An 8,511-nucleotide genomic window follows, 5' to 3' on the forward strand; every position below is an offset into this window, starting at 1 on the left:
GCATCCTGCACGTCGTTGATCCACCTAAGCACTCCAGAGTCAGTGGTGAGCCTCCTTGCATTCCGGAGGACTCAATTATTTTGTGTTCTTAGTTAGTTTTGTTTTATTAGGATGTTGCGGGATCTATCCCAACATCCATCTCAGTATTTTAGAGGCTTCATAGACAGATAGTCAGTCAGCTAGTTTTGAGTCTCTTATCTATGTATATATGTAAATATCCTATTTTGAGATTCGGGTTGCCTTATGGCCATATTTTATCAGTTAAGTTGTTTTGCAATATTGCATTGCTTTGGATTATTCTGTGAGCTAGGTTTCCGCTGAGTTAAGAAAGCCAGGCCAAGGGTTCGCTTGGGGCCAGAAATGGTCTCCGGGTGCCGGTCCCGCCCAGGGTATAGGCTCGGGGCGTGACAATTTGTATGGTGTTCATGTTGATGTATTCACTGATCACAAGAGTCTTCAATATGTGTTCACTCAGAAAGAGCTTAATCTCATATAAAGGAGGTGGTTGGAATTACTCAAGAATTATTACATGAGTATTCTTTACCACCCAGGTAAGGCTAATGTTGTTGGTGATGCTTTAAGCAGGTTGTCTATGGGTACTACCGTTCATATTGAGGAAGAAAAGAGAGAGTTAGCCAAAGATGTGCATAGACTTGCACGGTTAGGAGTTCGACTAATAGATTCCACAGAAGGAGGAGTAGTGGTGTTAAATGGGGGATGGATCATCATTAGTGTCAGAAGTAAAAGAGAAGCAAGACCAAGATCCTATTTTGCTTGAATTGAAGGCAAATGTTCATAAGCAAAAAGTATTAGCTTTTGAACAAGAGGGAGATGGTGTGTTGAGGTATCAAGGAATATTGTGTGTACCAAAGGTGGATGAACTCCAAGAAAAGATCATGGAGGAAGCTCATAGCTCCAGATATTCCATTCATCTGGGTTCCACAAAGATGTATCGTGATTTGAGAGAAGTTTATTGGTGGAGTAGTATGAAGAAAGGCATTGCAAAATTTGTTGCTAAGTGTCTAAATTGCCAACAAGTTAAAGTACAACACCAAAGGCCCGGTGGTATGGCTCAGAATATAGAACTTCCGAAATGGAAGTGGGAGATAATTAATATTTTCATCACAAGATTGCCAAGGTCTCGCAGGCAACATGATTCTATTTAGGTGATTATTGATAAGATGACAAAATCAGCCCATTTTTTGTCAGTAAAGACCACTCATACAACAGAGGACTATGCCAAGTTGTATCTTTAAGAAGTGGTTAGACTTCATGGAGTTCCGGTCTCCATTATTTCAGACAGAGGGGAGCAATTTACTGCACAGTTTTGGAAGTCATTCCAAAAAGGCTTGGGTTCAAAGGTGAACTTAAGTACTGCCTTTCACCCTCAGACAGATGGGCAAGAAGAGTGCACTATTTAGACCTTAGAGGATATGTTGAGGGCATGCGTGATTGATTTCAAAGGTAATTGGGATGATCACCTACCTCTTATTGAATTTGCTTACAACAACAGTTACCACTCTAGCATCCAAATGGCTCCTCATGAAGCTCTTTATAAGAAAAGATGCAGATCTCTTATTGGATGGTTTGAAGTTGGTGAAGCAGGGTTGATAGGACCAAATTTAATTCATCAAGCTATGGAGAAGGTGAAAGTGATTCAAGAGAGGTTGAAAACGGCGCAGAGTCGTCAGAAATCCTATACCGATGTTAGGAGAAGGGAGTTAGAGTTTGAAGTAGATGATTGGGTATACTTGAAAGTTTCACCCATGAAAGGTGTTATGAGATTTGGTAAGAAGGGAAAGCTTAGTCCCCAGTATATTGGCCCTTATAGAATATCGAAAAGGGTAGGTAATGTAGCTTATGAGTTGGAGATACCACAAGAGTTAGCCGCGGTTCATCCGGTCTTTCACATCTCCATGTTAAAGAAGTGCATCGGTGATCCTTCATTAATCATTCCAACTGAAGATATTAGCATCAAGGATAACTTATCTTATGAGGAGATTCCGGTTCAGATTCTAGATCGTCAAGTTCGCAAGTTGAGGACTAAGGAAGTAGCATCAGTCAAAGTTCTTTAGAGGAACCAGTTTGTTGAGGAGCTACTTGGGAAGCTGGGGAGGCTATGAAGAAGAGATATCCACATCTCTTTGAAACCGGAGAAATTCCAGATCAACGTACTAATCCTTCTCTTGGTATTTATTTATAACTTGGCATGTTGTTTTTACATTTTGATTGTTGGGTGTTTGAACTGAATATTAGATGTTACACCCTTAGCATAGTAAGAGTAATCTCATTCGAGGACGAATGTTCCCAAAGAGAAAATATTGTAACATCTCGCTAATTGAAGGAACTAGAAAGAAGTTAAAATTTGGAAATAGTCATTTTTTGGGAAGACAAAATCTGGAAAATTTGTCAAGTGTGTTAAGTAGAGTTTTTGGTCAACTTTAAATAACCATAACTTCTAGCTCAGGATGAGTTATGTGTGTTTCCAGATACCGTAGGAAATATCTTAGAATAATCTTTCTAACGCCGCCGAGTTTGCACGATTCCGAGTTCGTATGAGTGAGATATCCCCATTGAAAGTTGGGTTGTTCAATTAAGGAAAGTCTAATCCGAGTTTTTGAAGGTCGTTATGATCTTTTCCATACCCCATAACTTAATTTCATTTTTTGGTAATTAATTGGGGTCTAAACTGATAGGATTCAGTTTACGCTTTTACCATATTGGGTTAGGGTTTTAGAGAAGAGAAAAAAAAAAGATGAGAAAAGAGGAGAAGGAGCAAGAATCGTCAAGATCTTCAAGAATCGCTTGTGGATTTCGTCAAGGGGTGATCCCTACGAGGTATGTGAGTTCACATAGCGTTGGGTTCGTTCACCCACGTGCCAAACATGTTTATGTCAGTATGATTTTCGTCCTAATAGATTGAAACTTTGATGTTCTTGAGTTGTGTTCTTGAATTGCTTTCGTTCTTGAATTTGGGATGACATTGAGGATTTCTTGAGAGTTTAAGGTAGATTGTTAGAGTTGTTTTGAGTTAGATTATTTTGTACATACACTGGGTATTTGAATCTAAAGGGAATTTGAGAAAAGGAAATGAGTTTAGGAGAATTGGGGTCAGAAATCAAAGAAGGAAAAAGTCGGCAGAATCTGGGTACCAGGTCCGCATCGTGGAGCGGACCTGCTCCTCAGGATGGGAAAATTCTCCTCGTGTCACGGAGGGATCACGGACCGTTCTGCCTCAAAAGTTTTTTTGCAACCAAATAATTAAATGAATCTCCGATTCGCGGACTTGCTTCCACACAGTGATTTTTTAATCTTTTCTCATGCTTAACTATCTGAAAACACTCTTAAACATCATGAGATCTTTCCTATCACAAATCACAATCCTTGAATCCATAATTCAATTCAAGGGAAGTTAAGAGTCAAGTCAAGAGAAGTTAAGAGTCAAGTCAAGAGAAGTTCATAGAGTCTTCCAAAAGTCTTTTACAAATGTTTTAACTTTGTTTTAAGACTTGAGTTTTGAGTTGAGTAAAGAGTAAAGGTTGAAGTTCATTTTTTTGAAGAGTATATGGGGACTATGTATTCCCAAAGAGTTTAAAATGTTTTCACATTTAAGCAAGAAAGGAAACTTTGATTTCCAAAAGAGCCTTTGAATTAGTTTTTCAGTAAAGAGTAAATGTTTTCACATTTAAACAAGAAAGGAAACTGAGATTTTCCAAAAGAGCCTTTGAGCTAGTTTTCAGTAAAGAGTAAATGCTTTCACAATTAAGCAAGAGAGGAAACACTGATTTCCAAGAGAAACTTCGGGCTAGTTTTTGAGTAATTATCTCAAACCACAGAGTTATGTTTTTAAACATAAGAGCTAGTATCATATTTTGGGAGTAGTATTGAGCACAGATATGGGGGAGAGTTCAGACAACTCCCAGCCCCCATAAACCATGTAACTACCATGGGTAGAAAAAGGGTCATACTCTTTAGATGATTCCTTAGTGATTTTTAGCATAGACTAGTGGATCCACTTATAGTCAGGTTTTATCCCCTTGGAAATGTATAGGACGGCCCTGGCAGCGTGAGGCAAAACGTTATATCATCACAATAGCTCTTAAGTGATGGTTGTCGGTTAGAGAAACTCCCACATCAGTATTTTGTATTCTTATATACAAAGAGTTAATTGTATTTTTATATACATTCAGAGTTTATATTGTATCTTTGCATACATTCAGAGTTACTATTGTATTTATAAATACACAGAGTTGTTATCCATGTTTTAAAAGCTTTTCTTTATATTGCATTTATTTTATACTGCTTTATATTGAAATGAGTTCAGTTAAGTTGAGTTGAGTTGAACCAGGTAAGTTCTTCATTTCTTTTCAAGCTTATGTCTTGTTTTAGAATTCCCCTCGCATACTCGTACATTCAATGTACTGATGCCATTTGGCCTGTATCTTTTTATGATGCAGACTCATGTAACCAGAATCAACATCCAGCGCATCGTTGATTCTAGTTGAGCTCCAGAGTTTGTTGGTGAGCCTCTTTGTTTCCGGAGGATCCCTTTTTATTGCTTTTCAGTATTTGGTTCATTAGGATGTCGTGGGTCTTGTCCCGACATCCATCTCAGTTATTAGAGGCTTTATAGATAGACAGTTAGTTAGTTCATTTGTTTTTATCTTGTTATTGACTTATGTTCAATTTTGAGTTGCCACTTTGGCTAAGTTAAATGTTTATTTCTAAAACATTATGAGTTTAGTTTGAGACAGTTGAGTTATCTTGCATTTGAGTTCTTTTCTTAATGCTTAAAGTCTTCCGCTGAGTAAGTAAGTCAGGCCAAGGGTTCGCTTGGGGCTAGCAATGGTTCTCCAGTGCCAGTCCCGCCTAGGGTGTAAGTTCGGGGAGTGACAAATATAAATGGATTTAAAAGAGAGTTGCGGCGAATCTAGAAATTTTGATAAGAGATTTTAAGAATACATTTAAGGTTAACTAAATATTTATGAGACATAACATTTACTCTATATGCATTGTATAATTTTGCACCGAAGGTGTTCAATTGACACCCTTAGACAAACGTAGCTACAACCTGAAAGAGAGGGGAAGCGGCAATATGGCAATTAACATTACCATGTACTGTTTGATGTGAACAGATTCAACGCAGATGCCATTCAAAAATCTAACAAACTACTTGCCTTTCGTGCACGCTATTACATTGAGGATGATACAGATTTAAGATCAACTAGTGGAGGTGAGAGAGGAGCAGACAGTGGCACTAATCAGGTTGCTTCCTAACATTCATGTCAATGTCGCGAATGTCATGTTTTAGTGCTGAACAATTCTCTGAATTGAGTAGGAATGTTCTTTTGGATTAAGTTAAATTAAACTATCAGTGTGTGTGTTTTTTTGATCTGTGGGCTATAGACCACATTAATTTTTTGCAAAAATAAAAATAAAAAATATTAAATTATTTATATTGAAATTGTCTTAAAACGTAGGGACCCTAGCAAATAGGAGAGTAAAAGTCACTCAGTGAGTCACATACTTGGAGACCGAATAGAGTCATGTCTGACTCTTTAAAAAATATTCAAATGTTGAAAGAATGAAGTCACAACATAACAAGAACTATGGGGAAAAGAGTTACATGTTTTCGTCAAATCTCACAAATTGCAACCTTCAAACTCTACGTAAGACGCTAGAATAAGATTTTAAAAATAAGTAAAAGTCGCACCATATATCAAGAATTGTAAGTACAAAAATTGTACATCCCAGAATGAAACTTTTTATTAAAATACTTTTTCATAGTTTATGTTAAATAAACAACCGTTAAAAATGTCATACTATGAGGGAAGATGTTCAATATTGACAAACTTAAATGACTAAATCGTTAGGAGTATATTAAAGTGATTATACTTTAAATACCTCAAACATAAGTGACCATCTCTAATTTTGTCACATATTTTCCAATATTGTAATCTGATTTGGTATATATTTCATTTTTTTTTCTGAAAAATTTTAAATTGTTTCCGCCACTGTAACCTGATCTATTAATTTGTTTATGGTTAATTTTTATATTCTTATATTTTTTTTAAAAAATCGGTACTATAATAAAATATAGTATAGACTTCCCATTATACAGCTATATGATGCGGTTGATTTGCTATAAGTTTTAATCTTTCTCTCATTTTTCAACGTGATCCAATATGATTTTAGTTTCCTTTGCTATTATTGCATCCCGTTCTAGTTCTCGAACACATGCGTCGTACGTCTATCTCATGCTTGATAGTATAAACACTTTAAAAGTTAAAACATTTGAAATATCATTTTTTATAGAAAATTAAATCAAAGAAATCTATTAGAGAGAAAATACACACAAAAAATATATCCCGACAAAATCAGGTAGTAGATTTGTTGATTGAATTGGGTGAACAGAGTAGAGAGGAACAGGGAAACGCAGAGGAGTGTGAAATTTGTGAGGGAAATAAATGGATTAAAAAGAGAGTAGTGGCGAAGTTAGAAATTTTGATGAGGGATTCAAGAATACATTTAAGGTTAGGTATATATGTATATAAAATAACATTTAATCTATATGCATAATAGATTTTTGCATCGAAGGTGGGCAAATGAAGGGGAAGAGATAATATGGCAATTAATATTTTTAAAATTAGTCCCTTTATAATATTTTAAAATGTTTAAGTCATTTATAATTGTACAAGTGAAAGTTCAATCTAATTAAGTATTTAATCAACGTAACATAGAATTGGAAACTTCACTGGTAACTTCCTGGAACTTAGCTCTTCTTTTTACATCTTTTCATTTGGTTGTAGTTTCTGTCACATTTGTGCAATTTCATTCAACCAGACCTGCATTTGGTCCTGATTTTATTTTTTGTCTCCAGTTAGATGATTTCCCGTGCTACTTTCTTGACAGTTCCCGCTGCAACTCTGAGTTACTTGATTTGGCCAAAAGAGATAATATGGATTTGCTGAGTGGGGTTCCAAGTGTTGAGTTTCACAACCTCAAGAAGGTTAAGATTGTCATCTCCTCGGAGGCGTGCTTGAAAGATCACGTCAAAAGGGGATTTGAAAAGGTTTCAAAACTTTCAGAATTTCTATTGCTGAATGCACCGGCTTTGGAAAATTTCGTTATCATATCAAAGAGAAGAAGGTGCGAGACATGTTCAATGAACTGTCTGTAACATCCGACAATTTAAAATGAATATGAAGAAGCTTGAAATTGGAAGTAGTCATTTTTTTGGAAAAATTCAGAATCTGGAAAATTTGGCTAAGTGTGGAAATCAGTGAGTTTTTGGCCAACTTTGAGTAGTCGTAACTCCTAGCTCAGGATGATTTAGGAGTAGTTCTAGTTAGGGTTGTGAATCTTGTGGAACAATCTTTCCAACGCCACCGAGTTTGCTCGATTCCGAGTTCGTATGAGCGAGTTATGCCCTTTGAAAGTTGGGGCAGTTGGCAGGGAGTCCGTCCGGAAATTTAAGGGCATTTTGGTCTTTTCACAAATCGTTTCTTTTGAGGTTATATTGTTGTGTTAGGCTGTTTGTGGATCATTTTTGTTCCATTTTAAAAGAGAGAAAGTTAGGGTTCTTGAGAGTGAAGAAGAGAAGAAGAGGAGAAGAAGAGGAGAAAGAGGAGATCAACAAGTTTCCGTCGTGGGATTTCGTCGGGGGTGATCCCTATCAAGGTATGTGAGTTCTTTAGTGTGGGTTGATCCTTTCCCCCACACACCAAGCTCATTTTTATGATTTGAGAAAAGATTGGATTTGTTGTTGATGTTGTTAGTTGTGTTGTGGAAGTTATTGTTGGTTGTGGGACATGATTCGGTTGTGTTCTTGAGCTGAAATCTATTGTATATTGAGGGATTTTATGATCCTTAGTGTTGGTTGGTTCATACCCCCACACACTAACTCGTTTTTAATTCCAAGAAAAAATCTATTTTGGTTGTTGAAGTTGTTGGTTGTGTTGTTGAAGTTCTTGCTGATTTGGGACAGGATTTGGTTGTGTTTTTGAGTGGAATCCATTGTATGTTGAGGGGTTTATGACCCCAAGTGTTTGGGAAAAGAACCTTTGAAGTTAAGAGGGTTTAGAATTGGCAACATGAAGGAGAAAAGTCAGGCTGCTTTCAGGAAACAAGTCTGTGTTGCAGCTGTGTTCCCTCTGTGAACAGAATTTATTCTGTTTTCAGAATTAAATTTCGAAATTTTTCTTAAGTCTAGCTATCCTAAATTATTCCTAATCATCATGGGGTCCTTCCAAACACAAATCATTACCCTTGAGTTCATAATCCAATTCAAGGAGAGTTAGTTCCAAGTCAAGTAAAGTTAGAAGTCAAGTGATGTTAAGAGTTAAGCTTAGAAGTGAAGTAAGTCAAAGCAAGTTTTTAAAGTTGTTCAAGAGTCTTTAGTGAATGTTTTAGCTTCATTTTTAAGACTCGAGTTTCAAGTCAAGTCAAAAGTATTGAGTTTCAAGTCAAGTCAAAAGTTAAGAGTTTCATGTTAAGTTAAGAGTTTCACGT

This window comes from Solanum stenotomum, chromosome 3, assembly GCF_019186545.1.
Source record: "Solanum stenotomum isolate F172 chromosome 3, ASM1918654v1, whole genome shotgun sequence".
NCBI classification, from domain to species: Eukaryota; Viridiplantae; Streptophyta; class Magnoliopsida; order Solanales; family Solanaceae; genus Solanum; species Solanum stenotomum.